We start from the raw sequence: 26,042 nt of genomic DNA on the forward strand, positions 1-26,042 counted from the left end.
ATCACAAAGTGGAAGATACCACTATGTACCCAGTCCTTGAAATCTGATTCATGATTCCATTTTTAAAGCTCATTGTAGAAGTAAGTAAGCACCCTAGCATACCCAGGGTGGCTGCCAACACAGGTTCTTAGATCTGCTTTTCTAAAGGAAAGCAAGTCAAAATGGGTTAACAATCTTGCTTTAATCAAACATATGTCATTTACCTAGTTCAGGGGAAAAAGGTCATCACCCTGAACTTCAGAGAATAGAAACAAATTTCAAGCAGCAGTTATAAGCAGACAGAGAAATAGATCAGCAGACAGGCTTCCAGCTGTCTGACCATTACATCTATACCTAGTCAGTTATCAGAGAGGGAAGCACCAACATCTGGGTTTTCAAAGCCAGGGGGCTCAATGGCTGCCCAGAGTCTCGTCTGGTCAAATCACATAACTCTTCTCAAAGTGAGCCCCAAAACAAAATCTCACAGCAGGGTATATATAGCCTTCTCCTGGCTCAGAGAATTTCACAACCCTCTTGACACAGTGCTGTAATGGGAATGTAAATTTGAAGATCTTCCCTGCCCCTAAGCTAAAGTGCACCTGGAGCCTGGGGTGGGAGGCTTGTTTTTCAGTAGATACTTCTTGATTGGCTGGTGAGTCAATAAGGTTGTTACATTCTCTGAGCCAGGAGAAGGCTATATAAGCCCTGATGTGTAGCTTTGTTTTGGGGCTCACTTTTAGAAGTGTTCTGTGATTTGATCAGATGAAACTCTGGAAAGCTGTTGTCCAGAGACCCCAGCTTTGAAACCCAGATGTTGTTTGGTATGGATGTAATGGTTGGACAGTTTGGAAAGCTGTCTACTTGATCTGTTTTTGTCTTGATAATTCTGCCTGTATACTTTGAAGTTCAGGGTGCTGACCTTTTTCCCTTGAACGAGGTAAACAATATATGTTTGACTGATTAAAGTAAGCTTGTAACCCATTTTGAGTTGCTTTCCTTTATCAAAGCAGATCCAAGAACCTGTGTGAGCAGCCACCCTAGGGACGCTGGGGTGCTTGCTGCTACAACTGCCCAATCACAATGTATCTAGGTGTGGGCATTCCTGAAAAACAAGCATCCTGCCACAGGCTCTAGTTGACCACATTCAGCCTATTAGGGGGCAGAGTATATTTTCAAACCAAGGAAGGCTCTCAGAATCCCTTAAGCCTATAAAAGGGCCAAGGGGCAGGGAAGATGTTATATTCCCATTCCCATAATACCCATGAAACCCTATACTTTATTCTATGGCTTTTTAAGCATTTCTGACTACTCTAACTGGGTTTTAATCAGTGTTGACTGAATTATGGACTTTATCTGAGCCTCTGCATCTTGGATACTCAGTACACAATACAGTACTGTGTGTCTCACTACAATTCTATCCATTTAGCTCCTTTTCATTATTGCTACCTACTCTCCACTCCTTCCTTCTTAGCAGCACTAAGACTCCAAAATCCAGGGGTCCCCAGCTCAGTATAGCTATGATCTGAGGTGAAGGCAGCTGAAAAGAAACAGTATCTGTTCCTTCTTCTGTCCAAGACTGACAGAGACACATCCTTGGCTCCACTCATCTGTCAGGTGCTGACACTTTTGTGCAGTACTTGAATATGCACAATATCAACAAGCTAGCAGAGAGACTTTGCTCCCACATAATGATTATTCACAGTGTTCTGGGACATATACTGATGATCTTCATAAAGCCCTGAATCTTCCCCTTCTTCCCCTTTCCTTGCCTCCCACAGAGGCTCAAAAGATGAAGATTTGACATCCTTCAATTGTTACACTGTCTCTTAAGGTTAAGTTAATCCTAACTGTAGTATTTTCAGAGGCTCTAACTCTATGGAATTGAAGCAACTAGAGGTCCTGGTGATTTTTACACTTTGAGTCTCCCTGAACCAGCAAAATAAGCAGCTTGTGATATGTTCTAGCACTGTTACATCAAGCACCAGGACTTCAGTTCCATAACTCAAGACCTATAGGAATGGGGAGTAGAAACAGGACCTCCATGCGGCTCCAGCTCCCACCAATTCCAATCCATGTAAAAGGGGACTCTGAATAAACTTTAGAGCTACAGACTCCACAAAATGACACAGAGAAGCTAACCTCCCACTGAGGAAAGCCCAGCAGGCTGGCAGAAATCGGCTAGCACAGTGCTCTGGGAGCCAAGCCCAGCTTCATGCCAAGGTTTAGCCCCAGGGCAGGCTTGACCAACCACTGGATGGAGGGACTCCAGATCACCAGCAGCTGCAGCAGTCCAGAATTATAAACAAATAGATGCTAAGGACAGAGTGAGAGGTCAGTGCAGTGTGGACTTTGGGACCCAGTAGTTGGGAGTGTGTTGGCTTTTGCCCCCAGGGAAAGAAGCCCCTGAGGGCTTCAGCACAGCCCCCACCACATGGCCACTTCAGCTCCTGGCCTGCAAACTGTAGGGGGAACAAGTAACCAGTTTGAGCAGTAATTGCTCTTTCTTTAACCTGCTTTGATCTGGATTGTGGTCTAGGGTGGAGGTCCTGGGGTGTGTGACCAGCTTGCCAGAGCATATTCAGGCTTCAGAGAGGGCACCCAACTAATACCTTCAGCAGCTGAGAAAACTCCATCATTTGGTTTGAAGCTCCCCTGTCTGGTAGCAGAGTCCTACTGTGGCAAAAAGCCCAAAAGTCAAGTAATTGAGTGGCAACATGACCCGGCAAAGGAAGCAAAGCAAACAGAAGAATCCAACATTAGACTCCTATTTTGGGGACAAAAAGGATTAAAGCATGGAACAGAAGGAAGACAGTAAAGTCAGAACGCCTGCACCAAAAGCTTCAAAAGAAAATAAAAGCTGGTTAGAGGACCTTAAGAAACAGATAAGTGAAGTGTAGGAAAAAGTGGGAAGAGAAATGAATGATGCAAGAAAATTACAAAATGAGAGTCAACAGCTTGACTGAGGAAAATACCTTACAAAAGGGACTAATTCAAATGGCAAAAGATGCTCAGAAAGGCAATGAGGAGAAGAATGCCTTAAAAAGCCGAATTTGCCAGAGGGGAAAAAGAATCTCAAAATCTCACTGATGAAAATCATTCCTTTAGAATTAGATTGGAGCAAATGTAAGCTAATGACTTTATGAGAAATGAAGATGCTGTTAAACAGATCCAAACAAATTATAGAATAGAAGGCAATGTAAAATATCTCATTGGAAAAACCACTGACCTGGAAAAATAGATGCAGGAGAGATAATTTAAAAATTATTGGACTACCTGAAATCCATGATCAAAGAAAGAACCTAGAAATCATCCTTCAAGAAATTCTCAAGGAAAATTACCCTGATGTTTTAGAACCAGAAGGCAAAATAGAAGTTGAAAGAATTCACTAATCACCCCCTGAAAAAGATACCAAAAAGTAAACTCCTAGGAATAATTTAGCCAGGTTTCAAAATTCCCAGATCAAGGAGAGAATATTACAAGCAGCCAGGAAGAAAGAATTTGAATATTGTGGAAACACAATCAGGATAACTCGGGATCTCGTGGTTTTTACATTGAGGGATCAAGGGGCTTGGATTATGATATTCCAGAGGACAAAGGAGCTGGGATTAAAACCAAGACTCACTTACCCAGCAAAACAGAGTATCATGTTTCAGGGGAAAATATGGTCATTCAGTGGAATAGAGGACTTTCAAGCATTCTTGCTGAAAAAACCAGAGTGAATAGAAAATTTGACGTTCAGATACAAGAAGCAAGAGAAGCATGAGAAGGTAAACAGGGAAAAGAAATCATAAGGAACTTATCAAAGTTGAACTATTAACATTCCTATATGCAAAATGATAATTGTAACTGATGAAACTTTTCTCAGTATGAAAATAGCTGAAGGGAATCGATATATATGTCTATATCAGAGGATATACTGTCATATGAATACATATGTAAATATGTGTATATATGTTTACAGGTATTCATAGTAGAGGGCATGGGACCAATTTAATAGGAAGGAATGATACTTAAGAGGTGAAATTAAGAAGTGAGAGAAAATATATTCAGAGGAGATGGGGAGACACAGAATGGGGTAAACTATCTCATATAGAAGAGGCAAGGGAAAATGGTTACAATGGAGGGGAAGAATAGGAAGGCAAAAGGGAATAGGTAAATCTTATTCTCATTGAATTTGGCTTGTGGAGGGAATGAAATACACACTAAATAGGGTATCTCACCCTACAGGAGAGTAGTGGGGAAGGGGATGAGAGGGGGCATGATGGAAGGGAGGGCAGGCTAGGGGGGAGGGAATTTGGAAGCACCCACTTTTGAAAAGGGACAGGATCAAAGCAGAGAATAGAACAAGTGGGAATTGGTATAGGAGGGAGGGAAATATAGTCATTCTTTTACAATATATCTACTATGTTAATGTTTTGCATTAGTTACACATGTACAACCTATACTGAACTGCTTATCTTCCCAGTAAGGGTGGGTGACTAGGGAGGAAGGGAATGAATCTGGAACTCAAAGTTTTAAAATCAAATGTTTAAAATACATACATATATATATATATATATATATATATATATACATACATACACACACATATACTATTTTTAATACTACTTTACAAGTAATTGGAAAATAAGATATACAGGCACTGGGACATAGAGATCCACCATGCCCTACTGGAAAAGTCGAAGGGGGTATGGGAGAAGATATGGGAGAGAGCATGTTGGAGGAGGGAATATCCTGTGGGACTGCTATTTTGGGGCTGCGGGTAAGGGAAAAAGGGGAGAAAATTTGCAATTCAAAATCTGGCAGAAATGAATGATTTAAATCAGAAGTTAATAACACATTTGAAAAATGGGGAAAAAACCCTATAGGAATGGTGTATGGCATGGGAATTGGCTTTGCAAGCCATTGAAGGGCAGGTAAGCAATGACAACTACCCTCAGTAATGATAGCTGATCTAGAAGCAGCAAATTCAGGGTGAGGTGATCAGTTGGAAGAAAACCATTAAGGTAATGAGAGAAACAGTGGATGCCATTATATCCCAGAGTCCAAAGCAACAGATGACAGAACAGGAGGAAGAGGACTCTGGCACTCACAAGAACAAATCTATCATGGAAGTTTCTAAGGGCAAGGGAGTATGCTTTAGTGATAACTTCTGGTCCAAGTTAAGCTGAAGGGACTATTGTTTATCCTTGAGGGATCTGGGAATGCCAGTCAACCCCTTAGGAATCTTCAAAGAATTTTGCCAAACCTGCCCCAATTCTCAGTTCTCTAACTTTGAGCCCTATCCCCTACTTGCCCTAATCACCTTACTTGAAAGGAGGCAAACACAAGTCACACTTTCGTCCCTATCTCTATGTTGCCTGTAATCCTCTATGTGTTTATATTCTAACCCATCCTCTTTCAAGGACTCTATGGCTGTGTCCCTGTCTGTAACTATAACTGATTGACTTTCTGGGGCTATGGATATCTTTTGTGTGTCCCTTTCACAACATCTCTATTCTTTGAAAAATTTATCTCTTACCTCTTTGACTCTTGTTGGAATCCAATGAGCCTTTCTTTTCTGCCTTTTCCTCATGGGAATTCTGCAAATCAACACTCTATTCTAGGGACCTTCTAGAAAACTCATCTTCTGTAATCATCAATGTGCTGGGATTGTGTACTCCTGCTTCTACTTCTTCTTTGTGACTTATCCTAGAACTCAGAGAGGCTGATGATACTCTAGTAAAATTTGGGAGAAATGTCCTGTTTACCACTGGATATCCTGAGAGATCCCTACAGAGATTCTCATGTGTATATGTGTATATACATATATGTACATGTATCTATGAATATATGTATGTATCTGTGCATATATAATTATCTGTGTGCATATAGACACAGGCCACAAATAAATCTGAGGATCTATGTGTGAAAAGAAATACCTTTATGGCAAAAAGAAGAAAAATTTAGATCCACTGACTGGGGCAAATGGCATAAGCAGAAGTGAAGACCTTGTGAGGAAATAAAACTTGGCTGGCTTTTCAAGTTAAACTTCTTATACTGACATTCCCAGGGGAGGTCACCTGAGGTTGGGGTCTTGCACTCAGCTCTGAGGGTTAGAGAACTTGATATTATCAGCTCACACAGTTCAGGCACTGGGGAATTGATTCACAATCCAATTCAATCTGATTCAAACCAATCCAAGAAGCATTAACCAAACAGAGGCAACTGAATTGTAAATCAGAATTTATTGATTTACTTGGCAACAGAACCAGTATCAGTCATCTACACAAGGCACTCCCACCTTGTAAGCAAGTCCATGCAGGAGAACAGATTACAAAGGCATAAAGTTGCTGTGTAAGCATGGGATCATTGAAATGACCTGTCTTGTTCTTCTTGTTTGTAATATACCTTCAAAGGACTTTTAGAAAAATTCCACTTGTTTTTCTTTGCAAGCCTCAGCTCATTCTGGAATTGAGTCTCCTTTTTGCTATTCTTATAATCTTGTGTGATGCTATTCATTTGTGTTTCTCCTTGATTGTATGGGCAACAGTAACAGCAAAAGGGTGGAAGGAGAATAAGGGGCATTGAAAAGGAGGAAGGGGAAGAAGAGTCAGGAAAAAGATACAAGGAGGAGCTGTCAGAGTATTAGAGGGATTAGAATGAGAGTGAAATATTATGGAAACCAAAGGAAAAGAATCAGAAAGTAGATGATCCACATTCCTCCATTCCATCATTCAATCATTTTTTTTAAAGACTTACTATAGGCCAGGTACCCTGCTAGTTGCTAGGATACAAAGACAAAAATAAAGCCAAACAATAACAACAAATAACAGCAACCATGAAACAATCCCTGCCCTCAGGAAGATTGCATTCTACAGTATTGAGAATCAAATAGAAGTAAAATAATATGAAGAAAATAATTCTGTAAGATTTCACAGTAATGAAGTCATTAGTAACCTCCTGTTTCTGGAAAGGGGTAAAAGGGTAAGGGGTAAGTTCAGAAACTATAACACAGGGAGTTTAAGTAAATGGGTTTTGGGAAAATGGAACTGGGAGAAAAGGGAAGAAAAGGCATTAACTTGAAGGTATGGGGTACAAGTGAAGTGTTTCTTTTCCTCTTTAGATCTGGAAGAATGTTTTTATGGGGGAAGGAAGACAATAGAGAAGGACATTGAACACACATGAAAGAGCAAAGGGAATGGATCAAGGTCAGAGAGGAGATAGAATTGAGGATAAAGGTGGAGGATGTAACCCCAGTGATGAAAAGAGCCACCTCTTCTTCCATGATTAGAGAGAGAGAATATTGTTTACAAGAATAAAGGGAATTGAGAAAGTTTAAGTAATATAACACCAATCTTTTTTAGAAAAAATGGAGGTAAGACCATCTGGTAAAAGTTAGAGTGGGAGGAGTGGTTCTGGGCTTTTGAGAAGAGAAAGTTTGGCATAGCTGCCACAAGGAGTGTTACAGAGAGGAATGAAAAGATTGACATGCTTCATTGAGGGCCCTGGAGGGTGGAGAACTTAAATTGGCAATGACACTTGCTGCATTTAGTTACTTAGAACTAGGAACAGGAGAAACAGATGGTAAGGGTTTTTTATGGTTAAGATTTAGCAGAACGGTAATGGCAAAATACCAGTTAGGGGAAGAGGAAAGAGTTTTGTTGAAATGACTGTCCTTAAGAGTCCAAGATAAGTAAGGAGGGAAATAAGACTAGGACAGGGATGACAGAGTAGGAGAGTAATAAGAAGCAAGCTACTAAAGCTTATAACTAAGGTGACAAAGAGTGTAAGGAATAAGGAGTAGGTGGGAAGGATGGAATTATAATGAAAGAGAGCAGAAGGGAATTTCTGATTCTAGCACATTAAAGAAAAAATAATTTTGATTGGTTTAAGGTGTGACCACCTAGGTAAGTGGCAAAAGTAGACTGAGGAAGGAGATGATAGTTTAGAACTTCAAACAATGGTGAAGAAAGATTTTAGAAGTATCATTGATGTAGATTATGAAGTACTCTAGGTTTTTGGCAGATAAAAAGTTAAGAGGAACTTAGTCCTAGGTTAGTCACTAAGAAAAGCGAAAGATTTCAGAACATCAGAAAGTAATGGAAGCAGATGTTATCAAATCATATCAATGAGTTCACAATGAGATTAAATTAGAATTATGTATATCAAGCACTTTGGAAATCTTAAAGTGCTATATAGATGCTAGTTATCCTTAGATATTATTGTATTAACTTGAATGGTAGAGATATTTAATGATGGCAAAAAAATATGGGATCTGGAAGTGACAGTGGAGAGCAAGAAGTCTGTTGATTTCTCTTCTTGGTTCTGTGGGAAGGATTGTAGAAATGTGGACTTCTCAAAGGAAATCTCAGTTTAGCATATGTGAAGCATAGGAATTATAAAAGGAAGAAATTCAGGATGAAAGGGAGGGAGTTAGGAAGAAAGGAGTGTTTGGAGACAAAAATAATGAGTTCAAGTGGTAGAAGAGACCTTAAAGACCATCTAGTCCAACCTACTTGTTTACAGATAATAAAACTGAGGGCAAGAGAATTTAAGTGGCTTGCCAAAGCTTATGCAGGTAGTGACAGGTCAGGTGTCAACCAGGTCTTCTGATTTCTACTGTACTAATTCAAAGCTTATTGAGGCACTGTAATTGAGTACTGATTAATAGAAATATGTCACAATGGTTTTCTTATGAAAGAAATTTTCACCTACATTTACTGAATTGAATTGCCATTGAGCTAGAGAAAGTCTTCTCAGGGTGTGTCCCATGTCATATTGTATTCAATATTTTTTTCAATGACTTAAATGAAGATCTAGGAGACTTTCTTATCAAATTTATAGATAGCAAAAGTTAGGTGACATAGCTAGCACATTAGATGACATAAATCAGAATAATAATAGTAAAATCTCAACAAATTAAAATAATGAGCCCCAATCTAACAAAGTGAAATTTAATAAAGAAAATTATGAATTTCTGTATTGCAATATTAAAAAATGGATAAGAATTGAATTCATTTCATGATGCTCCAAAATGCAGGACTAATACTAGGTGGAAGTCCCAGATGTTGACATAAGTGTTTGATCAAAGAGTTAATTCTCTATATTGAATCTAATTCTCCTGCTAGAATCTTGATGCCACTAAGCTATAGAAGCTGTGACTTATTAAAATTTCATTTTATGCCCACAACAGTGGTCTGTATACCATATGTTTTTAAGAAAAAAGTTTATTAAATTGATAAGAATTAAAAAAATATTTTGAAGGGCCAATTGATGCCAATTCATGCAATGTATTTTGAAAAATTGATTAAGATTAAGAAAATAGAGATAATAGGATGAAAAATTTTATTTTGAAATAAAGCTATATCTACTTGCAATCATGGATTTAAAGTACTCTTTCATAGATAGAAAGGATAATAACTATGGTAAAATTATAAAAAAAGAAATGTCTCAATTGCTATGCCTGATTCTTACAGGCTTACCTTAAATTTACTTAGTCACCAGTCTCTGTTTTAGCATGTCCAATCTAATTAGAAGAATGATACAGTAAACAAGGAGAGGTGAAGAAGTCCCAGGACTCTCTACTCCAACTAGTCCTTTTCTGAAGATGTATCAAATAATTTGAGAGTTTTTAAAACTACCCAATCCTGGTCCCCATTTTTATTTTACTTATGCCTGGTCTCCAGAGTGGAGTGGAGGGGAGTCAAAAAGGATTTTTGGAAGAGAGATTGATAAGTTAGGTGGATCTATTTTTCCCAGTATCAGTGACTACACATTTTAAAATAATTTTGCCTAGTGTACAATAGGCTAAATCAGATGGAAACTTTTTTTGCCTAATATCTGTAATAGTATGTTTTTAATAATGGTAGAAAAAAATAGAACAGTCTTCCTGAGTAGGTATATAATTTGGCCAAATTCTTGGTGATTATATTTTCTTTATATAATATATTTTGGCACAAAGGTCATTTGGGGAAAAGGTGAAACCCTAAGTGGATGGAATTATTACCTTTTTTCTTTGCTCAGCTAGAAAGGATTTTCTCCTTTTCCCTCAAATGGAGAATGTGGTTTGGAAACGTGGGGTAGTTGGGGAAAAAATTACTTTACTTCACTTATTCTTTTTCTTGTTTTAAGTTAGTGCACCATTAAAATCATTTTCCCTTTGTTGTCCCCAAGTCCCCAAAGCACTTTCCTCATTTCTGTCTGGCACTGTGTAGACTTTCCACATATAAGGTAATGCTATCCTTTGACTGCACTACCACTACTAGGTCTGCTGAATTTCAAACAGGTTCCCTTTCTGTTTGGAGGAATGAACAAGAGAACTAATCATGCCTCTAAGTAAGACAAGGGTGGTGAAGGCAGTACACAAAAGGAAAAACTTTATGCTTTTTTTCCTGATATAAATGTTTGGCAGGAATGTGGTCCTGGAATTGTGAACTCAAGTAAACGGGGTCATGGACACATACTCATACATATATCTTTCACATTGATTGGAATGGACCCAGGTCTGATTTGAAAGGAGATACTGAGACCACTTTAAGTTGCACTCAAAATAATGTAATTTGAACTATCCCTCCCTGAGGGAATGAAAGTTATTATCATGATGGAAAAATGCCATAGACATTTCACTATTTAGGAAAGCTTTGAGATTATCTCTACTGGATAAAGGATAACAATAGAATTCAGTGGTCAATATATGTGACATTGAGTTCAGCATTTGCTCTTTGGGTTTTCACTTGTCTCTCTTTGTTTCTCTATTCATTCATTTTAGTAATCATTTATGAAATATGCATTATGTGTGAAGGATAGACATGTGTGTGCATATAGGAAGCAGGGAGAAGGTATTAAAAATTCAATTCAAAAGGTACTATATCTTCACTATGTAGAAATCACTAGAGAAGATATTAACCACCTCTGAAATTGTCACCTGGGAAGGAGGTGACAAAATTACCAAATATTTATAATTCAAAATATACATGAGTACATTAGAGAGGTGCAATCAACATGTTATGATAAAAGGATGAAAAGATGTGGTCTTTTTCCTTTATGGAGGTCCGGAAAGAAAGAACTGGAAGGTATGATTGCCAAGTAATGACTAGAAGATCATGGAAAATGGGAGAACTACCATAAAATCAAAGTCAGTGATTTTTGACTTGGAAAAAGAGGCAAAAAAATATTATGAAAGCAGCAAACTTTCTCAAAACTAGAATGAACAAAATAGAAGATAACTCCATGAGACAACAAGAATATAAAAAGAGTCAAATGATTTTACACTATAGAAGAAAAGTTAAGGTATATTATAAGAAAAATAAATAGCCTGAAAAACAGATTTAGGGGAAATAATTTTAAAATCATTAGGCTACCTGAAAGTCATGACCAAAAAAAGTGTCTGGATATCATACTTCAAGAAATAATTTTAAAAAAGAAAGGAAATAAAACCTCCAGGACCTTTCAGAACCAGAGGACAAGGTGAAAACAGAAATAATTCACTAGTTAATATACTAAAGGAAACCCTAAATGAAAACTTTAGGTTAGAGTTAAAATCCAGAGTTTCCAGGTCAAAGAATAAATTTTGCAAGCAGCCAGAAAAAAATGAATTCAAGCACCAGAGTCAGTATTACACATGATTTGGTAGCCTCTATTTTAAAGGAGTAGAGACATTTGAATATGATCCTCAAAAGACAAAGGGTATGGACTTATAACTAAGAATAATTTACCCGGGAAAAATCATTTAAAAATCTATACCTTTGGGCCTGGGCTTACCTACTTAGAATGAACACCTATCACCACTTTTTACCATAAATCTAACTACTCCATTCTTGGGGTTCAAAGGGGTCAGAAACCTCATGTGTGTTATGTGTCAAAGAAAACAGATCCATAGCTGTTTCTTTTTCTTTTAGTAGCATTTTCTTCTAATAAATACTTAAATATTTATGTAGGAGAAAAGGGAGCTTAGAATCATAAAAACGTACATATTTTCACATTCCATAATTTTTGGAACATGGCACATATGAGAACTTGCATTTCTTCATACCCACACCTGTGTGTTTAAATACACAGACATATAAAAACATATACACATATGTAGCAGGAATTTTGTTCTTTCTTAAGGGGGTGAAAATGGAAGGGCAAGGAAGCAGATTTTCATGGAATAAAAAAAATTACCTCTGAGTTACATAACAAATCTTTTCATTCAATAATTGCATGATACTGTGGAGTACAGAGTACTACCTAATGTCTGAGTAAGTTAAAATTACTTTTAACTGGAATAGGTCAATGTAGGCTTCGTGGAGAAATGGTATTTTATCTGGACCATTTATGGTAGTTGTTAAGATGTGTATAAAACTTTGTGACCCTGTTTGGGGTTTTCTTGGCAAAGATCCTAAAGTTTTTTTGCCATTTCCTTCTCCAACTCATTTTACAGATGAAAATACTGAAGTGGACATGGTTAAATGACTTGCTCAGGTTCACATAGCTACTAAGTGTTTGAGACCATATTGGAACTTAGGAAGCTGAATCTTCCTGACTCCAGGGACAGTGCTCTAATACCTGGGTCACTTTCCTGCTTTGGGCTTTAGGGAGGCTATCTAGCTACTGCAAACCATACTAGCTAAGAATGTTTCTGCTAAACTTATATTAACTGGAATCTTGTGTGTTTGTGTGTGTATGTATATGTGTGTGTGTGTGTGTGTGTGTGTGTGTTTTCTTAGATATGCCACCAATGCAGGTATTTAGCAAGAAAGCAGTAATGGGGAAAGAACCATGAACATCAGATTTCTCTACAAGACAGCAAATATGGCAGTGTTGAGTAATTGTTGTTTGTCCTTCATTTTGAAGAGGACTAATGACATCACAGGGTGATGTCTTCACTTGGACAGAGTCAAACAAAGTTATGAGCCTCACTTTCTCTTCCAGAGTCATTGAAGGCCAGACGCAAGCCTAAGTCAGGATGACTGGTGATGGCCCAGGATACAGTGGATGACCTTGGCATTTTTGATGTCTTACCAAGCTATAAGCACTTAACAGGACTTGTTTCATCCACCTTTAAGGCTGTTGAAACAAATTGTTCTCACTCACCCCATATCACTTGGGGAAATATTTGCATGCTTGAGGTTGGCATTCCCTAACTCTTCAATGGGTTTGAGAACCTGATTTAATTGGTCTGCTGAGGTGCTTTCACAGGGTGTGACTGCTGTACACATTAAAACTTCTAGAAAGGACAAGTAAGAGGAGGGTGAAAGGTAGACACCAAAGGTGAACGAGAAAAGCCCCTAAAAAGCTCTTGGCAAGCCCTCACACTACAGGTGCTAGTTATCCCTGAACACCCCATACACCCAATGTTGAATTTCTCTTCTTTATCTCTCCCTAGTTCTTTTTTTAAAATTTTAAATATATTTATTTACTTTTAGTTTACAACATTCACTTCCACAATCCCTTGAGTTTCAAATTTTCTCTTCTCTCTCTCTCTCTCCTTCTCTTTCTTCTCCCCTTCCCCATCATGGCAGCATGCAATCAAATACAGGTTCCACAAATACCTTCACGTTGAACATTAGTCACATTGTAAAGAAGGATTATGACCAATTGAGTAAACAATGAGAAAGAGGAAACAAAACACAAATGAGACAGAGAGTAAATAGTTTGCTTCAGTCTGCACTCCGACTCTGCAGTTCTTTCTCTGGATGTGGATATCCGTTTCCATCATGAGTCTTTTGTAGTTGTCTTCTAGCCTTGTATTGGTGAGAGGAGCCCAGACTATCAAAGTTAGTTGTCACACATATGATGTGTCTGTAATTGTGTGTAAAGTTCTTCTGCTTCTGCTCTCCTCACTCAGCATCAGTTTATATAAGTCTCTACAAGTTATTATGAATTCTGTCTGCTCCTCATTTCTTATATCACAATAATATTCCATTACATTCATATACCACAGCTTGTTTAGCCGTTCTCCAATTGATAGACATCTCCTTGATTTCCAATTCTTTGCCAACACAAGTAGGGCTGCTATAAATATTTTTATACATACAGGTCCTTTCCCCACTTCTGTGATTTGTTTGGGATACAGCCCTAGAAGTGGTATTGCTACGTCAAAGGGTATGCACTTTTTTTTTTTTTTAAGCAATTGGGGTTAAGTAACTTGCTCAAGGTTACACAGCCAGTTATTTCTGGGTGTGGTGCTGAGTGTCTAAGCCCGGGATTCGATCTCCAGGTCATCCCAACACTGGAGCCGGTGCTCTTACTTGCTGAGCCACCTGGCCGCCCCTAAGGGTATGCACTTTTTTATAGCCCTTTGGGCATGGTTCCAGATTGCTCTCCACAATGATTAGATCAGTTCACCACTCCACCAACAATGCATTAGTGTTACAATTTTTCCACATCCTCTCCAGCATTTATCCTTTTCCTGTTTTGTCATCTTAGCCAATCAGACCTGTAACATGTGGTACCTCAGAGTTGTTTTGATTTACATTGCTCTAATCAATAGTCATTTAAAGTATTTTTTCATATGCTTATAGATATCTTTAATTTATTCCTCTGAAAACTGTCTGTTCTTATCCTTTGACCATTTATCAGTTGGGGAATGACTTGTATATATATATATATATATATTTTGACTCAGTTCTCCGTATATTTTAGAAATGAGGCCTTTATTAGAAACACTGCTGGCAAAAATTCTTTCCCAATTTTCCACTTCCCTCCTAATTTTGGTTACATAGACTTTATTTGCATAAAACTTTTCAATTAAATGTAATCAAAAGATCCATTTTGCATTTCCTAATAATCTCTAACTCTTGCTTGGTTATAACATCTTCCCTTCTCCATAAATCTTACAGGTAAACTATTCCTTGCTCTCCCAGATTGCTTACAGTATCAGTCTTTATACCTAGATCATGCACTCATTTAGACTTGATTTTGGTATAAGGTATAAGATGTTGATCCATACTCAGTTTCTTCTATACTATTTTCCAGTTTTCCCAGCATTTTTTGTCATATAGTTAGTTTTTCTCCCAGAAGTTGGGGTCTTTGGGTTTATCAAACAATAGATTACTATAGTAATTGACTGCTGAGTCTCCTGTTCCCAATCTATTCCATTGATCCACTGCTCTATTCCTCAGCCAGTACCAAGTAGTTTTGATGACCGCTGCATTATAATGTATATTAAAATCTGGTATGGCTAGGCCACCTTCCCTAGCATTTCTTTTCACTAATTTCCTTGATATTCTGGTTCTTTTGTTTTCCAGATGAATTTTTGTTACATTTTTCTACCTCTATAAAGTAATTTTTTGATTGGTTGGTATGACATTAAAATGTAATTTAATTTGGGGGTAAATTTGACATTTTTATTATATTAGCTCAACCTAGATATGAACAGCTGACATTTCCCCAATTATTTAGATATGATTTTATTTGTGTGAAAAGTGTTTTGTAATTTTGTTCATATAGGTCCTGGGTTTGTTTTGGCAGGTAGATTCCCAAATATTTTATAATGCCTATAGTAACTTTAAATGGAATTTCTCTTTCAATATCTTGCTGTTGGATTTCATTAGAAATATATAGGAATGCTGAGGATTTACGTGGGTTTACTTTATATCTTGCAACTTTGCCAAATTTATTTATTGTCTCAAGTAGTTTTTTCCTTGATTCTCTAGGATTCCCCAAGTACATCATCACATAATCTCCAAAGAGTGATAGCTTAGTCTTTTCTTTGCCTAATCTGATTACTTCAATTTCTTTTTCTTCTCTTATTGCTACTACTAACATTTCTAGTACCAAATTGAATAAGAGGGGTGATAGTGGACATCCTCGTTTCACCCCCGATCTTATTTGAAATGCTTCTAGATTATCCCCATTTCATATAATACTTGCTGATGGTTTCAGATAGATGCTACTTATTATTTTATGGAAGACTCCGTTTATTCCTATACTTTCCAGTGTTTTTAATAGGAATGGGTGTTGTATTTTGTCAAAAATCTTTTTTGCATCTATTGAGATAATCATGTGGTTTCTACTAGTTTTGTTATTGATATGACTGATTATACTGATAGTTTTTCCTAACATTGAACCATCTTTGCATCCCTGGAATAAATTCTACCTGATCAAGTGAATTATTCATGTGATAAATTGCTGTAGTCTTTTGGCTAATATTTTATTTAAGATTTTGGCATCTGTATTCATGAGGGAAATTGGTCTATAATTTTCTTCCTTCATTTTATCTCTTCCCAATTTAGGTATCACAACTATATTTGTGTCATAAAAAGAATTTGGTAGGACTACTCCAATTTTTCAAAATAGTTTGTAGAGTATTGGAATCAATTGTTCTTTAAATGTTTGATAGAATTTACTAGTAAATCCATGTGGCCCTGGATTTTTTTCCTAGGGAGTTCATTGATAGTTTGTTCAATTTCTTTTTCTGAAATGGGGTTATTTAAGTATTTTACTTCCCCTTTGGTTAGTCTGGGGCAATTTGTTTTTGTAAATATTCATAAATTTCACTGATTGTCAAATTTATGTGCATAAATTGGACAAAATAATTCCTAATTATTGTTTTAATTTCCTCTTCATTGGAGGTAGATTCACCCTTTTCATTTTTGATACTCATAATTTGGTTTTCATCTTTCTTTTTTGTCATATTGACTAAAGGTCTATCAATTCCATTTTTTTTCATAAAACCAGCTCTTAGTTTTATTTATTAATTCAATAGTTTTCTAATTTCAATTTTATTAATTTCTCCTTTGGTTTTCATATTTGTAATTTAGTATTTTATTGGAGAGTTTCAATTTGTTCTCTCTCTCTTTTTTTTTTTTTTGCTTTTTGGAGGAGGAAGGCAGGGCAATTGGGGTCAAGTGACTTGCCCAAGTTCACATGGCTATCATATATTAAGTGTCTGAATCCTGATTTGAACTCAGGTCCTACTGACTCCGGGGCTCTATTTATTCTGCAACCTTACCACCCAAATTGTTCTTTTTCTAGCTTTTTCAGTTGCATGCCCAATTCATTGATTGCCATTTTCTCTATTTTATTAATTTATTCAGTCAGAGATATAAAAATTCCCCCAATTCTGCTTTCACTGTGTCCCACAGTGTTGTCTCACTATTGTCATTCTCTTGAATTAAGTTATTGATGGTTTCTAAAATTTCTACTTTGACCCACTCATTCTTTAGGATTAAACTACTTATTTCCTAATTAGTTTTTATTATATCTCTCCATGACACTTTATTACATATAATTTCATTGCATCATGATCTGAGAAGGATGTATTTAATATTTCTGCCTTTCTGCAATGAATTGTGAGGTTTTCAAGCCCTAGTACATGGACAATTTTTGTGTATGTGCCATGTACCACTGGGAAGAAGGTATATTCCTTTTTATCCTCATTCTGTTTTCTCCAGAGGTCTATCATATCTACCTTCTCTAAAATTCCATTCACCTCCTTAACTTCTTTCTTGTTTATTTTAAGGTTAGATTAATCAAGTTCAGAGAGAGGGTGATTAAGGTCCTCCACTAGTATAGTTTTGCTATCTATTTCTTCCTCTAACTCCCTTAACTTCTCTAGGAATTTGGATGCATACCACTTGCTGTAAATATGTTTAGTAATGATATTGCTTCATTTTCAATGATGCCTTTTAGCAAGATATAGTTTCCTTCCTTAACTCTTTTAATTAGATCTCTTTTTGCTTTTGTTTTATTTGATATAAGGAATGCCACCCCTGTTTTTTTTTTAATTTTAGGTGAAGCATATTATGTTGTAATCCAGTCTTTTACCTTTACCTGTGTGTATACCCCTACTTCAAATGTGTTTCTTAAAAACAACATATTGTAGGATTATGGTTTTTAATTTAATCTGCTATCCACCTCCATTTTATGGGAGAATTCATCCCATACATATTCACTGTTATAATTACTTTCTGTGTCCTTCCCTCCATCCTATTCCTCCTCTGTTTATGCCTTTATTTGTCCCATCTCCCTTCCCCTCCTTAAGAGTTTTCCTTTTGACTATCATCTCTCTCAGTATTCCCCCCTTATCAATCCCCTCCCTTTTTGTACCCTTCCTCCTTACTACTTCTTACTTCCCTTCTAACCACTCCCCCCTTTTCTTTTTTTAAATTGGGGTTAAATAACTTTCTCAAGGTTACACGGCCAGTTATTTCTGGGTGTGGTGCTAAGTATCTGAGCCCGGATTCAATCCCAAATCATCTAGACTCTGGGGCTAGTGCTCTTACTCACTGTGCCACCTGGCTGCCCAACCCCCCCACCTTTTCTTACCCCTCTCCTCTCCTACTGCCTGTAGAGTATGGGAGATTTTTATACCTAATGTACTATGTCATTTCCTCCTTGAACCAAGTGTAATGAGAATAAATTTCATATAGTGCTCCTCTCCCTCCCCTTTTTCCCTCTATTATGACAAGTTTTATGTTTCTTCATGATAGAATACCATTCTTAACTGATTATGTTATTCCCTCCTGACACTAAAACCAATGAGGGTGAAGCTCATATAATATTCATCTCCTTCCCTTCTTTCCATCTACTATAATATGGTTTTATACCTCTTTGTGTTTCATAATTTCATAAACAAATACCCCTTTCAGCCTCTTCCTTTTCTCTTCTCCCACTACAGTTCTTAGCACCCCTTAATAAGGTTTTTAACATCACTTTAGTTAATTTATATCTACAACTTCTATCTATCTATTATCCCTTTTAAATGTCGCAATAAGTATACAATTCTCAATATTGACAGGTATCAGCTTCCTATATAGTGATGCAAACAGTTTGCTCTTATTAAATAACAAGTTGTGTGTGTGTATGTGTGTGTATGTTTTCCCTGATTATCTTTCTATATCTGTCTTTAGTCTTGTATTTGGAGATCAAATTTTCCATTGACCTCTGACATTTTCATCAGGAAGGTGTGTAATTCCTTATTTCATTGAATGACTTTCTCATTGCCTGAAAGATTATGCTCAGTTTTGCTGGATAGCTGATCCTTGGTTGTAGCCTGATCTCTTTTGCCTTATGAAATATCATATTCCAATCCCTCTGATCTTTAAACGTAGAAGTTGCTAGGTCCTGTGTTATGCTGACTATAGTTCCACAATATTTGAATTGTTTCCTTCTGGCTGCTTTCAGTATTTTCTCCTTGACCTGATAATTGTGGAATTTGGCTACAATATTTCTTGCAATTTTCAATTTGGGATCTTTTTCAGGAGATGTGCAAAGGATTCTTTTGATAACTATTTAATTCTCTGGTTCTAGGACCTCAGGGCAGTTTTCTTTGATTTTTTTTTATCATGACTTTTTGGTAGACCATTTTTCCAATGAGATATTTTACATTTTTTTCTATTTTTTTCATTCTTTAGGTATTGTTTTATTGATTCTTGATGCCTCTGAGAGTCATTAGTTTTAATTTGACTGATTCTAATTTTTAGTGAATTATTTTCCTCAGTTAATTTTTGAAGCTCTCTTTCCATATGTTCAGATTTCATTTTTAGGGATCTATTTTCTCATTTTCTCCATTTAGATTCTGAACCTCTTTTTCCACTTCAAAATTTTTCTTTTTAATGAGCTGTTTTCTTCAGTGAAATCTTTTTTTCTATTTTGGCAATTGTACTTTTAAAACAATGGATCAATTTATCTTCTACCTCTCTAATTTGGTTTTTAAAGTCCTTTTTGAGCTCTTCCAAGAATGCTTTCTTGGCTTGATACCAGTTCATATTCCCTTTTGAGGCCTCAGATGTGGGTTTAGAGTTAATGTAGTACCCTTGTAAATTTGTTTCTTCTTGCTCCCCATAACAGGATTCTAAAGTCTTTGTCTTTCCAATCTTTTTTTTTCCCCATTGTAAGGCATAGCCTCAGCCAGGCACTTTCTCTAGGACTCCCAAGCCTTCAGTTGATTCCACTATTTTAGGATTTTACAGTGGGACAATATTCTCTGGGTTTTCAGGGTTAAAGAGGGGATTAGAGCATCTAGGGTTTACTCTGCCATCTTCTGTGTGCTGCTATATCCACCTCCACCAGCTGTGAGCCTCCCTAGCTCTTGACAGAGGATAATCCTACTTGCATCTTAATCTTAAACTTCACTAAGAAAGATGTCAATAGGGATGTTCACCTTGTAGTGATAATACCAGAAATTATGTCTTTTCTCTCTTTCTCTGAACCAAATAGGCACTATCAATCAACAAACATGTATTAAGTACATTCTATATGCCAGTAATCCTCCTAAGTTCTGGGCTTTCAAAGAAAGGCAAAAACAGTGTCTGATCTCAAGAACATTACATCCTTGGGGCAGCTAGCTGGTGCAGTGAATAGAGCACCAGCCCTAGAGCCAGGAGGATCTGAGTTCAAATCCGGTTTCAGACACTTACCACAAAACTAGCCATGTAACCTTGGGCAAGTCACTTAACCCCAACTGTCATCCAAAAAACAAGCAAAAAAAAAAAGAATATCACATCCTAATTGGGGGAGCGAAAATCTGGGAGCTGGAGTCAATGCTGAGACTTCTGGGGAACCAACTATGGGTGAGACATTAGCTAAAACTTCAAAAGGATCACTTTTTTAACTCAGTCTCTCAGTAGCAGAGATTCAGACTAATCCCTCGACTATTCTGAATTTGGAAGAGAACTTGAAGCAAATGCCTTATGCATAAGATCATTCTTCTCAAGACTGCACTGACATACGAGAGGGCATGGCAACCCATGCCCTTGGGGCAAGGGGCAGGGGATTACTACTTTATTATTTCTGTTCTTGGCAGTATATATCCCTATGTAAAAGCTAATTTATATTAATTAATTAAAATGCTGGGGCAGGATATTATAATGATAATATTGTAACTGGTTAACAGTGGGGAAAATTTATTACACAATAGTTTTGAACTGATGGCAGATAATCATTCTGATCCTCCTAAGTAACCCTAGAATCCCAAGAGTTAATATGGGTGACCTGGCTCTTGAAGAGAGAATCAAGAGTTTCAATATAAAAGCATCACTGTTCCTAGTTATATTGGGGTACCTGGAGATTTGTCATGCCTTATGGTAGGAAACTACTTCTTTAAGAGTTTGTCTCTACCTGTATCAAACCTGTCAGGGTCTCAGCCATGAGAGCAACACCCTTTGAAAAATAGCTTGGCCATTTGAAATTCAACCAAGGCCTACCATATCAAAATTAGGAACAATTAATTTGCTACCTGAGGCTTCTCATCCTCAAAAATATATTTCTTAAAATCAAGATGTCTACTGAATATCCCACCAATGAAACTTTTACTTGCTATCTCCTTTCCCCAACTCCTGAAATATGTGGAAAGTTCAGAAACTTGCCTGGTCACAGTCCCCAATGAATAAGACTCAAAATATATAAAGAAATGACACAGTAGTGTCAGTGAGGAAAGAGGAAGAATGTGAGGAGGCAGAACTTTAGCTCTCATAGTCTGTTAGGGTAGGAGGCAGCATGCTAAGCCTCTTCTACAGTTGAATCTTTAGGGTTGATAAGTGCTTTCAAAGTGATGTAATGGAATGCTTTTCTGGTGTCAGTTAAAGTAGAGCAGTGTTTATTTTAAAAACTGATTAACCTCTGGGACCTACAGGTTCAATCTTTGGATGCCAGCATGCACAGATTTAGTAGATCTTAGAAAAAAAAAAAGGATATTTAGTTGAAGCAGTGTATGAATAAGTTATAAATGTAGAAAATGGGCTCCCTGGGGAAGCGGAGGCAAGTCTTTCTCAATTGCCTGAATAAGTTATTGAACTATCTTGAGCACCTAACTTAGCCACTAAGGAGTGATTTGGGAATTTGAGAATATACTCAGTACTTTAGTTCTAGCTCAGACTCTTATTAACAATATTGATATTCCCTTTAATATAGTATTTTAAAGTTTACCAGTGAACATATCCATATTACTTCATTTTATTCTCCTAACTATTCTATGAAGTGTTTTTGTCCTTGCTTTAAAGATAGGGAAATGGAGTTCATAGACTTGTACAAGGCTGCATAGCTAGGAAACAGTAATGATATACTCAAGGTCCTCTGACTTCATCTGCAATGTCTTTCCCATAATACCACACTACTGCCACAGATGACTCTACATTGAGCTGATTCTGCAGAACAACCAGACGGTGGGGAGTCATGATATATCAGATCATGGAGGTATACTTCTTGACTCCATCAGAATGCTTGGGGGAAGGAGCAAGTTATTCTTAATTAAAATGACAAGTATGAAAAATGGGCTTTCAGAAATGATCTCATTGCAATGTCTTCCTATTGTAAGCACCAAACTTGTATTAACACCACCAACTGATGAATATCCAAGAGACTTGTGGTTAGATATTTCACTTTCCTCAGCCTCAGTTTCAATTAGTTAAGAAGGATTTATTAAGCATATACTATATACCAGGAAGCAATGGGGATACAAAGAAAAATAGAAGATAGTCTCTGCTTTCTGGAAGCTCTCAGACTAATGGGGGAGATAATATGCAACAGCTATGTACAAATAAGCTGTATACTGGATAAATTGGAAATGATCAACTGAAGGAAGGCACTCGAATGAATGGAGACTGGACATAAGGGTTCTTACAGAAGGTGAGCTATTAGTTGTTAAGTGAAGGAAGCCAGAAAAGCCAGAAATGTAGAGGAATGAGGAAGGAGAGCATTCCAGGCATGGGGGATAATCAGTGAAAATGGTAGTGTCTGGCTATAGAGAACACATCTGGAGATGTGAAAGAAACAGTGAGAAGTCTACAGAATACATGGGGAAGAATAGGAGGTCAAAAGACTAGAGACAGAGGCAGATAGGTGGCACAGTGAATAGAACCTCGGCCCTGGAGTCAGAAGGACCTGAGTTCAAATCTGACCTCAGACTGTTAATACAAAAACTAGCTGTGTGACCTTGGGCAAGTCACTTAACCCCAATTGCCCTGCCTTCCCCAAAAAGCAAAAAAAAAAAGTAGAGACAAAGGAAGGTGCCACATTATGAAGGACTTTGGATGTCAAAAGGTTTCCTTATCTATAAAATGAAGGGGGCAGATTAAAAGATTCTAAGTTCCCTCATAGCCTTAAGTCTAGAATTTTATGTGTCTATATATAAAGAGGACATTTTATGTCAGAAGAGGACAACTAAGGTTATGAAAGACCTTAAATCAGTACTATCTAAGGACTTATTTAAAGAGTTAGGAATAGGGCCTCTAGGTGGCACAGTGAATAGAGCACCAGCCCTGGAATCAGGAGGACCTGAGTTCAAGTTTGACCTCAGACACTTGACACACTTACTAGCCATGTGACCTTGGGTAAGTCACTTAACCCCAATTTCCCTGCCCTCCCCCTCCAAAAAAAAGAGTTAGGAATATTTTAGCCTGGAGAAGAAATAAATTCAAAAGGAGGCACAATAGTTCTCCTCAAATATGAAGGGTTGTCACATGGCAGAGTCACTATTCTGTCTGGTTCTCAGAGGCAGAGCTAGGGGAAATTTGAAGATATTATAAATAGCAAATTCTGAGAGAAGATCAGGATCCTTAACAATTTACTATCAAAAATGGAAAGAGAATTCTCAGCAAGCAGTTTGTTCCCCTTTGTTGGAAGTCTCTAAGCAAAGAATGAACGACTTCTTGCTGATTTTGTATAGAGGGTATCCTTGATCAGATATGAGTTGAATTAGATAGTATCTGTCTGAGTGCCTTTTGATTTTGAGATTCTGTGATTCTATAGTATATTCCATTGTTTTCTAATGCAAGTTATCAGGAACTCTTTGTTTTGTCCAATCTAAATATCTCCCACTATAGTTTTTTGCTTATTTTCCCTTTTCCTTAGAGATAAGAAGGCCTATTCCTTTTTTGTTCAAGAAGTCTTTCACATACCTGATGAACATGATTGTTTCTCAGAATTAAAATCACAAAATCTTAGAGTTGTAAGGAATCTTAGATAATTCCTGGACAGATGCATTCATCCTCTGTACTATGTATGACCATGAACAATGGTCATTCAATTACTGTTAGAACACTTGTAGCCAAAGTGATCTTCCTTATCATATAAAGAAGTTCATTTCCATTCTGAATAGTTCTCCCCCTTATAAAGTTCTTAATATGATCATGTGGGTGACATGACTCTGCCTTGATGCCTGAGGAGAGAGAAGAAAAGAGTTAAAAATGCATACTGCACACCTCGAGTATTTTTGTTTGGTCATCTATTGTCAAATCTCATATCAAAAAAGCAATTTTCCAAGGCAAGAGCCTGACAATGACTCAGTCACTTTGGGTCATAAAGGATACAATCTCAGTTGAGGAAGCCATTGATGGCCAGACAACATGTATGGATGTTACTGCTGGCCTACCCTGGAGGTAAGAGCCTTGGGAAATGGCGGCAGGAGACTTCTGGAAAACAATAACAACAACCAGATATAATAGAAAGGCCATTATGATACATGATTTTAAAACAAGAAGATAAAGGGTTCCTATGTTGAACAACAACACGGATAAGATAAGTTTGGTTCAGAAAAGAGGATAATAGCAGCATAGACCAGTCTTCATGGGGCTCAGTGGAGACTACAGTCTCTTGGAAGGGAAGGGAGCCTAAGTGCAGAAGAGGAGCAGTTCATCAACAACCAGTCTTTTTTTAAATAGTATTTTATTTTATTTTTCCAATTACACATAAAGAACGTTTTCAACATTCATTTTTATAAGATATTGAGTTCCAAACTTTTTTTCTCTCTCCCTTCCTCCATTCCTTCCCTCCTTCCTCCCTTTTATAAGATTTTGAGTTCCAATTATTTTTTCTCCCTTACTCCCCTCCCCCATCTCCAAGATGGCATGCAATGTGATATAAGTTATACATGTGCAATCATATTAAACATATTTCCACATTAGTCATGTCAACAACCACTCTTTAAATACTTACTATGTGCTTAGAGTAGAAAAGTTATGATCTAAATAAGGAAATGATGGTTATTGTGGGGACTAGAAGAATTATTTCACATCATCCAGAACAGAGAGAATGAATCAAGCAGGAGAAAGACAGGGAAAGAATAAAGAAGGCATTCTGTGTTGGTTGAGAAAGACCTATGCAGTAAGGGGAGGAGGGAAAGTATTTTGAAGATCTGAGGTAAAAGGTACTTTTTTTGGTTAAAAAACTAAAATCTATTTTATTGTGAATATAACAAATATCAACAGACATTGGCATTTGAATATACAAAAACAGGAAAGAGGCTAGGATTATATATAAAGTTGAACTGTTACATCTAATTTTTTTCTTCAGTTTTTTATTAAACATTCTCTCAATTTAATATTAAAAAAGAATATATAGGGAATAGCACAAGAAAAGTTCATGAGGGATCCAGATAAAAAGAGATAATGTAATTACTATCATTTTAAATCTAATATACACTGAAGAAATTCTCTTGTTTTCTTCTGTATCATTTTCATGATCCCACTAATTCCTACCACTTAATAGAATCCCTCCTTTGTTAAAAATAAGTATAGTGAAGGAAAACAAACCAATATATTGGCCATGTATGAAAATGTGTATCTCATTTTGTATCTTAGTCCCAAGAGGCAGGAGGAATGCTTCATTATCAGTCTTTTGAAGTCATGATTGTTCGTTGCTTTCATCAGAGTCTTTCATTTGAAGTCTTTCAAAATTGTTTCCTTGGCATTTTTGTGGTCATCATGTACATTGTTTTTCTGATTTTGCTGACTTTACTCTGTATTAGTTCCTACAAGTCTCACCGGATTTCTCCAAATCAGTCACATTCATCATTTCTTACAACCCAGTCATATTTCATTTCATTGGTAGACTGTAATTTGCTCATACATTGAAAATACATGAAAAATGCTGATTACTCCCCAACCAAGAACCAATGAGTATAGGAGAGCCTTAATTAAGTGTAAGAGGCTTCAAAGATCTCAACCTACAAGTTGAAGAAGAGGAATCCAGAAGGTTAAAGGTTTGTAAAATATAATCCTTCAGCTAGAGGTCAAGAAATGTGAAAATATCTAGTTCAGGCAGCGGGATGACCCTGTGTATACTATAAAAATCATGCCCAAGAAAAGGAGAAAGCTAGCAGCTCATAGTAACATATATATATATATATATATATATGTGTGTGTGTGTGTGTGTATATA

This window comes from Petaurus breviceps, unplaced genomic scaffold (genome assembly GCF_028583685.1).
Source record: "Petaurus breviceps papuanus isolate PSGF00001 unplaced genomic scaffold, PetGlider_PUasm1.0 224, whole genome shotgun sequence".
In the NCBI taxonomy this organism is placed as follows: Eukaryota; Metazoa; Chordata; class Mammalia; order Diprotodontia; family Petauridae; genus Petaurus; species Petaurus breviceps.